General features: G+C 42.5%; 1 protein-coding gene across 1 annotated transcript in view; it reads left to right on the forward strand.

The window, feature by feature from the left end:
- The window catches only part of LOC110503029 (protein sidekick-2), a 396,532-nt gene that overhangs the window by 274,962 nt on the left and 107,188 nt on the right, over positions 1-14,382 (forward strand). The window lies entirely within an intron of this gene.

A 14,382-nucleotide genomic window follows, 5' to 3' on the forward strand; every position in this document is an offset into this window, starting at 1 on the left:
GAAATTGTTTCAGGCTTGTATTCTGATAAATGAGTGAGTAAGACCTCTCTGAATGAGTGGACACTACAGTGTCCAAGAGCTTTTTCATATGCGCGACCGAGAGCTCGCCTTACTTGTTTACCCTTGATATTGACGACGTTATTATCCGGTTGAAGTATTATTGATTATTAGGACTAAAAACAACCTGAGGATTGATTATAAATATCTTGTTTGACATGTTTTCTACGAACTTTACAGATACTATTTGTATTTTTGTCTGCCTGTTGTGACTGCGTTTGAGCCTGTGAATTACTGAACAAAACGTGCAAACAAATCTGAGATTTTTGGATATAAACATGGACTTAATCGAACAAAACAAACATTTATTGAGTAAATGGGAGTCTTGTGAGTGCAACCATATGAAGATCATCAAAGGTAAGTGATTAATTGTATCACTATTTCTGACTTGTGTAAGTCCTCTACTTGGATGGTTACTGTTTGTAATGATTTGTCTGCTGGGCGCTGTTCTCAGATAATCGCATGGTATGCTTTTGCCGTGAAGCCTTTTGGAAATCTGACACCGTAGTTGGATTAACAAGAAATTAATCTTTAAACCCATGTATAACACTTGTATGTTTTATGAATTTTTATAATGACTATTTCTGTTTTTAAATTTGGCTCTCTGCAATATCACTGGATGTTGGCCAGGTGGGACGCCGTCCCACGTACCCTAGTGAGGTTTTAAGTTACTCTTGATGGCATAGAAGACCCTTCTTGCCTTGTCTCTTAGATCGTTCACAGTCTTGTGTAAGTTACCTGTGAGGTTGATGTTTAGGCATGTAATTCTTCTTTGTGTGCTCTCGGGCAACAGTGTCTAGATAGATTTGTATTGGTAGTCCTGGCAACTGGACCTTTTTTGGAACACCATTATTTTTGTCATACTGAGATTTACTCTAATAGTCTAATAGAACCTGTGCGAAGATCTAGGTGCTGCTGTAGGCCCTCTGGTTGGGGACAGAAGCACCAGATCATCAGCAAAACGTCGACATTTGATTTCCACGTCAGTAGGGTGAGGCCGTGTGCCCTCACCAATTCTTTCATGTAAATGTTGAAGAGGATGGGGCTCATGCTGCATCCTTGTCTGGAAGATGAGGTTGTTTACGCACCCATTGTTGACAGTAAATTGTGTATCTAGATTTTCTTTGAGGAGCTTCTCTTTGTACCTTTTACATGCAGGATAAAAAAAATAATCTTGGGGGGGGACTGTACTTAGATTGCCTCTGCATAGGGGTGTGGCCACTGCATAGGGGTGTGGCCACTGCATAGGGGTGTGAGGTCTCTTCGTTTGGGTTGGGGAGGCTGTGGTCCTTTGCTGCCATTGTATTCAATGGCGGCAGGGTAGCCTAGTGGTTAGAGTGTTGGACTAGTAACCGGAAGGTTCTGCCCCTGAACAGGTAGTTAACCCACTGTTCCTAGGCCGTCATTGAAAATAAGAATTTGTTCTTAACTGACTTGCCTAGTTAAATTTAGGTAAACTCAAAGTCAAGTGCATTCACCTCTTACTTCACACCTCAGTGCAATTTGACGTTGCTGACAGGACATCTGCAATGTACTAACTAAGCATTTGAGTCTTCATATAGTAAGATACATTTTATTAGAATATGAAGAGATTATTGTAATATAGTTATTTTCATTCTTGGCACTTGGAAGTAACTACGGATTGGACATTTTCTCACTCAGATGTAGGTTGGCTGGTATTTGTAGTTTTTTTTTCTGTGCTTTATCTCCTGGTTGTTGTGTTGCTTTGTAGTCCTTGGCAGTGTTTCCAAGGACATTGGGCGGGTTTAGTTATGTGTGAAGGTGTAGCCTACTGCTTGGGAAGAGATTCTGGGGAGTGTTGGGTACGTTTTCCTCAACATTCAAAGGCATATTGGACAGGGAAATTAACATAAGGTGTCTCTTACAATGGATGTGTAAAGTAAAGGAGTTCCATGGTGGCTCAGAGAATTCTCCATCTCGGCTCCCCTGCCTCCAGTTTCCCCTTGATAGAGGCAATGTCTTATAGTGGGCCTGCCACTACTCTCTCTCTCTCTCTCTCTCTCTCTACCACGCTGCCTATGCAGCTGTTCTTTATGGCATCCACTGCTCTGTCCTCTCAGACTGTGAATGTCCTTGTCACAGGGAAAGACTTTTATGCATTAGTTGAGTTCTTTATACTTTTCATGTTGATCCTTTAGGACCATTGTGGATCTGCAACAACATAAATATTATGTCTCTTTCTCACCTTAACTGAAATGAGCAGTCATCTGTTCACAAAATAAATCCCAAACTGCTTTCTTTGTCTCTTATCCGATTTTCTGAAATTGATTGAAATCAACTGTCCTGAACAGGTTTGGTGTCTGGAATTCTAGCCGATCTGCTCTGCACTAGATTGGTTTAGACCGACTGGATCCCATGCTCATTGAAATACAGTGTGCCAGGACTGTGTGAGGCCGAGGGGAGAGAAAGCACTTATTTAGCTCTAATAGCCATTACTCTTCTCTTATTGAATGGGAATGCAATTGAAGGGCCTTTTCCATTCGGCCTGTGTGATTTGTTATGTTATTCCCGAGACTTAATGTGCTGTATAGTCAGAGCCTCCTTCGGTAAACCCATTTACCTGAAATTGCACCGCACCATTTTCCAGGTTGGAAGGTGAGTCAGGCACAGGGTACAGGAGTCAGGCGGGCCCTAGAATACGTTTTCTTCCTCAGACAATCTTTTCATTCTCTCTCCTTTCCTCCGGAAATGTCTCTCTCGTCTCTTCTAAAGACGTTAAGACATGGATTTATCTCTGAGTGCTACAGCCCAACAACCCATTCTAACACGGCGTACCTAGAAAGTCACAGAGAGGAGAAGACGAAGGAGGAGGAGGAACAACGATGCTGTGCTGACACCCACTGTGCAATTACCAATTTGCTGCTTGGAGAGATTGGTCAATTAATGGGTCTGCCTGAGACATCCACCTCTTGTCTGTCTAATATGGATTCTGCATTACTCACTGTGGTGTGTGTGTGAGTGTGTGTGTGTGTGTGTGTGTGTGTGTAGTATTGTACATATGTGTGTGCGTATGTCTGTGTGCAGGTGTGTGTAGTCTTGTATGTATGTGTGTGCAGGTGTGTGTAGTCTTGTGTGTGTGTTTCATGTGTAGTGTGTGTAAGTGTACGTGTAGCCTGTGTTATGCGCAGGTTTGTGTAGTCTTGTACGTGTGTGTGTGTGTATGTGTGTTAGTGGGTATGTTTGTGTGCGTGTGTATGTGCGTTCAAGCGTATGTGTGACGGAACACACCAAACTCTTCATCTGCCTCACACTGACTAGTTGACCTGGCGAACAGGGAGGAGTGGTCAAGGAGAATTAGGTCCTGGTGGAGTACTTTAGGTGTGAGGAGGCTGACTTGGATGGCAGGAGATCTGATTGAAATGGCACTGTGTCTCAGACATCAAGAGATGAAAATGAATTGTATGAATACTCAATAGCTTAGTTCTGAAAATAACTCCAGCAGTAGGGAGTGGAAAGTCAAGCAGCCAGCTACAAATCATGAGAGCTCCCGGGCAGAAAAGCGAGTGGCTGTTTTTATGAGCACCGGCCTCCCTTCTCTCCTCCATGTCTCCCCTCCTTCCCTCCCTCCCTCCATCTACCTTGGAGCTGTACGTTTTCATCAGAGCGATGTGTTGTGGAGCGTTGGAAGGCAGGGTGTCGGCTCTGGTTTGAGTCATATTTGTCCCAGGCCTGTCGGCCGCTTGATCCCCCCTGACCTCTGTCTCTACTGGGGGAGGTTGGCGGAGGCTGGCCACGGCTATTTGTCTGGAAGTAATCGAGGTCTGAGGTGGGTGTCGGGGTGGGGGGTGGGGGGGTGGAGACAGAGAGAGAGAGAGAGACCACCACAACATACAGTATGACATTACACTCTTCCATTGTGTGTCTCAGAATAGTTTGGACACTGTCACTCTATGTCAACAGCGTTTTACACTCATACACTTCAAGCACACACACACAAACACACAAGACTACACGCGCATGCAAGCGCACGCACCAACACACATACCGATATTGATGGGAGCTGTACAGAATTATTATCAACGTTAGCTGTCAATCACTCCCCTCCCCCATGGCATCAAATAAATAAATGAGCCTTAGATGTGAAATCATTACAAATGGAGTTACATGACAGGTCCAGGCCCCAGCACAGCACAGCCAGGCTGTACCAGCTGTCTAGGCGGCCAATATTTCCTAGAGCTGTTGCCTGCTGTACAGCCTTCTGCCTTGCAGCTACCTGCTGTCCATAGACTACTGACTAAATCCACATAGACCACTGACTCAATCTATATAGACTACTGACTCAATCCGCATGGACTACTGACTCAATTCACATAGACTACTGACTCAATTCACATAGACTACTGACTCAATCTACATAGACTACTGACTCCACATGGACTACTGACTCCACATGTACTACTTGTGTTGTGTGAAGAGGGGGTTTGATGTGTGTGTGTGTGTGTGTGTGTGTTTTCAATTTGACAAAGGCATAGGTACAGTGAAATACCTTTCTTGCAAACTCAAGACCCAACAATGCAATAGTCAATAACAATGTATTACTAGACCAATGCCTATTCTCATTTAAAAGTTGTTGTTTTTTCCCATCTTTAATTGTGTCTAATTCCATGAACTGCACCGGCCTGCTTTTAATTATATACAAAATTACAAAATACAAAATACTTTTCTATACGATTTCTTTATAATGATTGCCAATTTTGTGGTCCCCTTTCACACTACATTACTATAAAATGTCTGCTAATTGAACTAAATATACATGTATATGTAAAAATGAACAATTGCAAAGCATGCTGGGTTTTATTCTAATGAGCAAGGCCAATGACAATAGCCAGTGTGATTTGCAGTATACATTTACATGTTGGACAACTAAGGTAGTTAAACAACAACATATCACAGTCAGCAAGTAAATCGTTTTTGTAACCGTTACTGAGAATGTTGTTGCTGTTCGGTCGGCTACTTACAAATATTTTTTTAAATACATGTATTTTAACTCAATACAATACTTTGCAAAAGTATCTTAAACTTTTGATACATTGATCTTTAGGGTATTTTGTAGTTGTATTTTGTATCAAATGTATGCCCATCCCTATGTATGTGTGTGTGTGTGTGTGTGTGTGTGTGTGTGTGTGTGTACAGAGCAGGGCTGTGGCGGTCATGACATTTTGTCAGCCGGTGATTGCCAAGCAAATAACTGCCTGCCTCCTGCCTCTCACAGTAATTGAATATTAATTAACATAAACAACTTTAGCATCTCAAGCCACTGAACATGTTCAGTACTAGTCAAAAGTTTGGACACCTACTCATTCAATGGTTTTTCTTATTTTTTACTATTGTCTACATTGTAGAATAACAGTGAAGACTTCAAAGTATGAAATAACACATATGGAATCATGTAGTAAACAAAAAAGTGTTCAAAATGTATTTAATATTTTAATTTCTTCAAAGTAGCCACCCTTTTCCTTGATGACAGCTTTGCACATTCTTGGCACTCTTTCAACCAGCTTCATGAAGAATGCATTTCAATTAACAGGCTAAAAGTGAATGTGGAATTTCTTTCCTTCACAATCAGTCGTGTTGTGACAAGGTAGGGGTGGTATACAGAAGACAGTCCTATTTGGTAAAAGACCAAGTCCATATTAAGGCAAGAACAGCTCAAATAGGCAAAAAAAATTGCAGTTCATCATTACGTTAAAACATGAAGGTCAGTCAATCTGGAAAATGTCAAGAATTTTGAACGTTTTTTCAAGTGGAGTCACAAGAAATATCAAGCTCCATGATAAAACTGGCTCTCATGAGGACCGCCACATGAAAGGAAGACTCAGAGTTACCTCTGCTGCTGAGGATACGTTCATTGAAGTTAACACCCCCAGAAAATGCAGCCCATATAAATTGTTCACAGAGTTCAAGTAACAAACACATCTCAACATCAACTGTTCAGAAGAGACTATGTGAATCAGGCCTTCATTGTTGAATTGCTGCAAAGAAACCACTACTAAAGGACAACATAAAGAAGAAGAGACTTGCTTGGGTCAAGAAACACAAGCAAAGGACATTAGACTGGTCGAAATCTGTCCTTTAGTCTGAGTCCAAATTTGTGAGACGCAGATTAGGTGAACGGATCTCTGCATGTGTGGTTCCCATCGTGAAGCCTGGATGAGAAGGTGTGATGGTGTGGGCGTGCTTTGCTGGTGATACAGTGATTTATTTAGAATTCATGGCACACTTAACAAGCATAGCTACCACAGCATTCTGCAGTGATACGCCATCCCATCTGGTTTGTGCTCAGAAGGACTATTATTGGTTTTTCAAAATCCAATCAAATCCAAATGATTTATAAAGCCCTTCTTACATCAGCTGATATCTCAAAGTGTTCTACAGAAACCCGGCCTAAAACCCCAAACAAAAAGCAATGCAGGTGTAGAAGCATGGTGGCTAGGAAAAACTCCCTAGAAAGGACAAAGCTTAGGAAGAAACCTAGAGAGGAGCCAGGCTATGAGGGGTGGCCAGTCCTCTTCTGGCTGTGCCGGGTGGAGAGTTTTGAACAGGACAATGACACAACACACCTCCAGACTCTGTAAGGGATTTTTGACCAAGACGGAGAGTGATGGAGTGCTGCATCAGATGACCTGGCCTCCACAATCACCCAACCTCAACTCAATTGAGATGGTTTGGGAAGAGTTGGTCCTCAGAGTGAAGGAAAAGCAGCCAACAAGTGCTCAGCATGTGTGGTAACTCTTTCAAGACCATTGTAAAAGCATTCCAGGTCGATGCTGGTTGAGAGAATGCCAAGAGTGTGCAAAGCTGTTATCAAGGTGAAGGGTGGTTACTTTGAAGAATCTCAAATATAAAATATACTGTGATTTGTTTAACACTTCTGCCTCCTCATGCTTTCGCCCAGTCTTCCCCTTTCCGGCCCCAGGTTCCGAGAGGTGTTTCCAAGCCGTCATTTTCACTTTGTTCCCCATCTCCTTCATTGCCACTTGATAGGCACGTCACCTGGTAGGCAAATACATATCCCTAATCAACATTACATCCTCTTGAGGTAACTCAGCACTATATATGCTTTCACATCAATGTCTTCAAAATGTTCAGAGTACAATTGCCGCAACATCTATCCTCTTTTATATGATGCATTAACCAATGAAGCACCCAATGCAACCCAACTATGATGTTCAAGTAGCTCCTAGACCCAACCCATCTGTATGTTTACAGTGGCATCTAGTCTCTCTCTCTCTATTTGGCTTTGCTTCCTCTGTCATGGTGTCTTCAAGCTCACCCATTATGCAGCTGGACCTCACTTCACTATGCACCCACCAGGGAGAGACATGACAATCTTAACCGCTGCAGGTGCTGTAAGGAGTACTGTGTGTGGACCAGACCAACGTTGTCCCAACACGCCCCTTCTGGTGTACCTTGATGTACACTCAATCTCCAGAATTCAGCCCGTGCCCTTGGTTATCTCTGCTTTCACCTGAGGATATACACACTGCAACACATGGGTCATTTCCTGACAACATAGATTCGCCTCTTATGGCAAGATCACTAATTTGTGACATTTGAATTAACGCCTCCACTGTACTTCCATCGGTCTCCCAGTTACCGTTTACCAATTCATGTGGCACGAGTGCTCATGAACTGATATCCCAACAATGCTACTAAAGTAACCCCTGCTACTACTAACATGGCCCATGCCTATAGACTCCTTCAAACACGGTCCCTAAAGTGACTGCCGTGAGAATTACTGCTGCATGTAATCTGTCAAGTGTTTGCCGGCTGTTAGAAATTGGGAAAGCGATTAATGAATTGGAAGAATATCCAACATGTACATATTACCTCAATTACCTTGACTAACCGGTGCCCGCACAATGACTCTGTACCGGTACCCCCTGCATATAACCTCGCTAATGTTATATTACTGCTGCTCTTTAATTATTTGTTACTTTTATTTCTTTATTTTTTGCTATTTTCTTAAAACTACATATTGGGTTAAGGGCTTGTATAAGTAAGCATTTCACTGTAAGGTTGAATTAAGGGCATGTGACAAATTATTTATTTTTTAATTTGAGTTGGGGAGTTTCTCCCATTCGTCTCTGCAGATCCTCTTAAGCTCTGCCATGTTGGATGGGGAGCGTTGCTGCACAGCTATTTTCAGGACTCTCAGGAGACGTTAGATCGGGTTCAAGTCTGGGCTCTGAGACTTGTCCCAAAACCCCTCCTGTGTTGTCTTAGCTGTGCGCTTAGGGTTGTTGCTCTGTTGGAAGGTGAACCTTCGTCCCAGTCTGAGGTCCTGAGCGCTCTGGAGCAAGTTTTCATCAATTATATCTCTGTACTTTGCTCCATTCATCTTTGCCTCAATCCTAACTAGTCTCTCAGTACCTGCCGCTGAAAAACATCCCAGCAGCATGATGCTGACACCACCATGCTTCCCTGTAGGGTTGGTGCCAGGTTTCCTCCAGACGTGGCGTTTGGCATTCAGGCCAAAGTGTTAAATCTTGGTTTCATCAGACCCGAGAAACTTGTTTCTCATGGTCTGAGAGTCTTTAGGTGGCTTTTAGCAAATTATATGCTGGTTTTCATGTGCCTTTTACTGAGGAGTGGCTGGTCACTCTACCATAAAGGCCTGATTGGTGGAGTGCTGCAGAGATGGTTGTCCTTCTGGAAGGTTCTCCCATCTCCACAGAGGAACTCTAGAGCTCTGTCAGAGTGACAATCGGGTTCTTTGTCACCTCCCTGACCAAGACCCTTCTCCTCCGATTGCTCAGTTTGACCAGGCGGCCAGGTCTAGGAAGAGTCTTGGAGGTTACAAACTTCTTCCATTTAAGAATAATGGAGGCAACTACTTTCTTGGGGAAAGGGGGATACCTAGTCAGTTGTACAACTGAATGCCTTCAACTGAAATGTGTCTTCCCTCTGAATCAGAGAGGTGCGGTGGGCTGCCTTAATTGGCATCCATGTTTTCAGCGCCCGGGGAACAGTGGATTAACTGTCAGCTCGGGGATTTGATATTTCAGTTACTGGCCCAACGCTCTAACCACTAGAATACCTCCCACCCAGGTTGGGAACCTTCAATGTTGCAGAAATATTTTGGTACCCTTCCCCAGACCTGTACCTTGACACAATCCTGACTCTGAGTTTTACGGACAATTCCTTCAACCTCATGGCTTGATCTTTGCTCTGACATACACTGTCAGCTATTGGATCTTAAATAGACAGGCGTGTGCCTTTCCAAATCATGTCCAATCAATTGAATTTACCACAAGTGGACTCCAATCAAGTTGTAGAAATATCTCAGGGGATGATCAATTAAAACAGGATGCACCTGAGCTCAATTTTGAGTCTCATAGCAAAGGGTCTGATTCCTTATGTCAAAAAGTTATATATATTTTTTTATTTGTGAACAAACTCAAGGGGTCTGAATACTTTCTGAAGGCACTGTCTGTTTTGAGTTGTAATACATTCTCAGGCTGCATGATGGGACTATAATGATGATTTGAAAAAAGCTGCAAGCAGTTGCTAACTGCTAACCATTTGACAAGCATTTGATAATATTCTCACCAGGCCTCAAATTTCCTGGCGACATCCCTCTTGTGTGGCCGTCATGCCCCTTTCAAAATCCATGCACTTTGCAGCCAAAGTGACCGTTGTTCCTCCAGGCTGAATATAAGAAGTTATTTGGCCACTTTAGTTATGATACAAATCTTATAAGAATGTTTAGTCGTATGGACTAGCCTACATGAGGTGTGCAACTATGATTTGAAAAGTGGCAAAAAAATGCCTTACTCCACACGCTGGGCATCATTCACAAGTGATAGGCTAATATTGCACCCACCAGACTATTCTTAATTTAATCTCGTCTTTACATATATTTTTTAGTATATGTGTGAAATTAGATTTGATTTAGAATGGACCATTATTATGCACCTGTCTCGTAACAGGAGAATGGGGGAAAAAATACATTTCCTGTATGCACTTAAATAGCGAATGGAGGACGCTTTTCCCATGGTTAATTTTCATCACAGCCAGATAGGGTATACTCCTGTTGTAAAGCGAAGCAATGTACTCATTATTAAGAAAGTTGATAAATAAATATAGTAGGCCTAGCCTATAGAAAGCTGATGGGATCCTCCTCTTTTTAATAGAGGCCATCAAAACTCTTTCTCACGCAATTGCATAGCCTATAGAAATGTTGAGCAACATGAACTCATGAGCTCTCATGAAGTGTTTGATTCGATTTTTTAATATTTGCATTGATGACAGAGTGATTGGAGGGACAATAGAGTGCTGAGTACGAGGCAGTTAGCACGTTTGGTATGCTACTAATTACCATGAGCAGCATCAGAGCTTGGAGAAGCCTAATTATACGGTCACATGGAATTTGAGTGCCATCATAACTCGTGCTGACCGGTGTGGTGGTAATAGGGTCACCGTAACAGCCCTAGTACAGAGACGTATATTACGGTTGTGGATGGTAAAGGTAGAGAGAGAGCATTGTTAAGCCCTCTGTCACGTCCTGACCTTAGTTCCTTGTTTATGTCTCTGTTTTAGTTTGGTCAGGGCGTGAGTTGGGGTGGGCATTCTATGTTTTGTATTTCTATGTTTTGTATTTCTGTGTTTGGCCTGGTATGGTTCCTAATCAGAGGCAGCTGTCGATCGTTGTCTCTGATTGAGAACCATACTTAGGCAGCCTGTTTTCCCACTATGGGTTGTGGGTAGTTGTGTTCTGTGTCTGTGTTTTTCCATACAGAACTGTTTCAGTTTTTCCATTTATTTCTCTTGTTCTTTTGTATTCTGTGTTCAGTTTATTAAATATATTATGGACACTTACCACGCTGCGCATTGGTCCGATATTTCATACTCCTCGTCAGAGGAAGAAGAAAACCGTTACACCCTCTTTCAAACTGACTGCTTTATCGCCACACCAAACACAAAAATAAATAACTTTCTCTTTGGAAGAGCTGGATAGAGTGGAACATTGCAGTGCACCAAGATGGTTCAGCAGCCTGTGCTGCTTTTTCAGCATGGGTGAAGCACACCTCTGTTTAATGCAGCGTGCCAGAGAAGGTCTTCCAGAGTCTGGAGAAATGGTAATTTCATAATAATATATAGAGCAGCAGGAAGCCTAACAGTTGAGCCGGTAATCAAAAGGTACCTGGTTTAAATTATACATTGCTTGTTTTGTCTCTTAAACTGAAAATAGGCAAACTATTAGAATTTTAGCAACCATGAAATGACGGATCAATTTCTGCATATTGCACCTTTAAATTATGTATGTTATGTTAATTGTGCGCAAATAAAGGTTGCTTCACTACCACACCAACAACAAAAGCACAACCATGGCCTCGGATTTGCAGGTGTTCAATTTAGAACAGACCCAGGGTCTGTTTCTGTAGCGACAGAAGAAATGCTAAAGCTCACAGTTAGTGTAGTTTCTAGTGCTCTTTGAAACCAGGAAATGACAGTAAATACACAACTTCTCAACACAGAGGTTGAAACATTCCTAACCGATGTGTACTACATTAACATTTATGTTGTTTTGCAATCTTGGAAGAAAATGGAATGTCTAAGTTACATAGTATCCCTAATATTGCTACCACTAGCAGAACTCATGGTTTATTTTAGGGATGAGAAGACTCATCGTGATTCTTTAGTAAAAGGGAGTTACGAAATATGAGGACACGTCATGTTAACCGAGACATATATTCACTGTTTCAAACATCCACACAGGTGTGTGAAGCATCATTTGTCTTTTTATTCCAATAAACGTTGTGTTTTTTTCAACAGAAGGGGTCGCTGTTATACCTAAATTTGATCCAAATCCAATGAGGTGTTGGGTCTCCTGTTCTGTGTCGTTGAGAGCGGTTGTGTGAAACCAATTGATACGTCAAGCAAAGCTCTTAAATGTGCCAGACTACGTTTAAGTTGCCATAAATTCAGCGTGTGAACTGTGCGTTATGTATCTTTCAGTGCAGATTATATGTTTACAAGTATTCAGGTACACAGTGTGAGTGATTACATAGTGATTACATAGTAGTCTAGTACTAATTCCTGTTAATATAGTGAATATCTATCTACTTTACACACTATATTTATCCCAGGCCAGTTTCTTATCATTTAGGCTACAGGCATCACTACGCAGTGTCCCTGTTTTGGAAATGTCCCGGGAATCACCTGGGATTCATTTAACGCACCGGACAGTCCACATCCCTAAAGGAATCCAAAACTGACCTCTATAGCGATGGTCCAGCATGTGTTTCCAGGGCGATGAGCTAGGACAATGGTATTAAATATTAACCGTGGATCATAAGCCTCTGCTCAGTCAGTCCTGCGAGGCGCTTTGGGGCGCAAGACAGTTTTGAGGCCTATACAACGCTCAGGGAATCCCAAATGAAGCCTCTCTCGCTTGGAGATACAGTACATTAAAATCAATCAGTCGAGCAGTTGGAACTCGTAAGTCATGGTAAAAACCCAAAGAACAGGTATCCATCACCAATAAAACACCCTGTCGCTTCCTTACATCACCTCGATCTCTCTCTTCTACTGGGAGCCATTGTATTGTTTTCCACATGCAGCATTGGAGAGATAATGTGTGTTTTTATTATGGGTTTAGCTCAGACACACCAACCTGATCTTAGATAATTTCGTATTATCCTGTATGTAAATCCGAGACATTCCATTTGGTATGATATGTTTTCATTTGTGGCTGTCAATCCATAACATATATTACAAAGATGCAAAATATACAATATGTTAAACAAAATGTATTTTTTCCATTTTAGAATAAGGCTGTAATGTAACAAAATGTGGAAAAATGAAGGGGTCTGAATACTTTCTGAATGTACTGTATAAGGCACTGTAAGTGATCCCGGATAAAATTAACAAACTTACAAATAGGAAAAGACAAAGGAGGACTACCCGTACCAAACACTAAATTGTATTCCCAGGCATTTCACCCCATATTAAATTGGTTTGACATGATTCTTCCACCCCCTGGCTGAGTATAGAGAGAAACATGGTGTCTCCTATTGCCCTGGAAGAGGTGGTCCTCACTAATACTGTATATCCATTAAACAATGTAAACTGTGCTTTGGTTCTATTATTACACACATAATCTCTATTTGGCGCAAAATTTAAAAACAATATAATGGGGAATCAAAATGGCATGCCCATACTCCAGTATTTCACAATTACAGTAGGATGCGTGTACCGTATGTGCAGTAGGATGCGTGTACCGTATATACAGTAGGATGCGTGTACCGTATGTGCAGTAGGATGCATGTACCGTATATACAGTAGGATGCGTGTACCGTATGTGCAGTAGGATGCGTGTAACGTATATTCAGTAGGATACGTGTACCGTATGTGCAGTAGGATGTGTGTACTGTATATACAGTAGGATGCGTGTACCGTATGTGCAGTAGGATGCGTGTACCGTATATACAGTAGGATGCGTGTACCGTATATACAGTAGGATGCGTGTACCATGTGTACAGTAGAATGTGTGTACCATGTGTACAGTAGGATGCGTGTACCGTGTGTACAGCAGGATGTGTATACCGTGTGTACAGACGGATGTGTGTACCGTGTGTACAGCCGGATGTGTGTACCGTGTGTACAGTAGGATGCGTGTACCGTGTGTACATTAGGATGCGTGTACCGTGTGTACAGTAGGATGCGTGTACCGTGTGTACAGTAGGATGCGTGTACCGTGTGTACAGTAGGATGCGTGTACCGTGTGTACAGTAGGATGCGTGTACCGTGCGTACAGTAGGATGCATGTACCGTGCGTACAGTAGGATGCGTGTACCGTGTGTACAGTAGGATGCGTGTACCGTAGGTACAGTCGGATGTGTGTGTACCGTATATACAGCATCACCTGATCCTCACTGTTTTTTGCATTCCTCCAGGGGAGAGGTGCATTCACTTTAGTATGCTGACTCTTGGTGGAGAGAGAGAAGGAAGGGAGGGAAAGGGAGAGGGGGTCGGGGGCAATGAGTCGGAACATGCAATCCAGCTCCAAATTGGTGAACAGGCGCTGATAATAAGCAAACATTGATTGTAAACCGAGGCGGGGCTATAATTGGTAGAATGCAGGGAGAGGAGGCCTGGGTCTCACTCCACTGGTCAGCACAAGACAGGGTGGGAGGGGTTGGAGCAGGAGAGAAGCTGGTACACACAACAAGAATATAACAGGACAACTGTAATCTTATTCAGCTCTGCAAAAACCTGGAAGGCATTCCTTCCTAAGGATGTTTTACACTGTAAAGTGTGTGTATGTGCGGAGGGGCCATTTTGTCAGTGGTGTTTGTG

This window comes from Oncorhynchus mykiss, chromosome 23 (genome assembly GCF_013265735.2).
Source record: "Oncorhynchus mykiss isolate Arlee chromosome 23, USDA_OmykA_1.1, whole genome shotgun sequence".
Taxonomy (NCBI): Eukaryota; Metazoa; Chordata; class Actinopteri; order Salmoniformes; family Salmonidae; genus Oncorhynchus; species Oncorhynchus mykiss.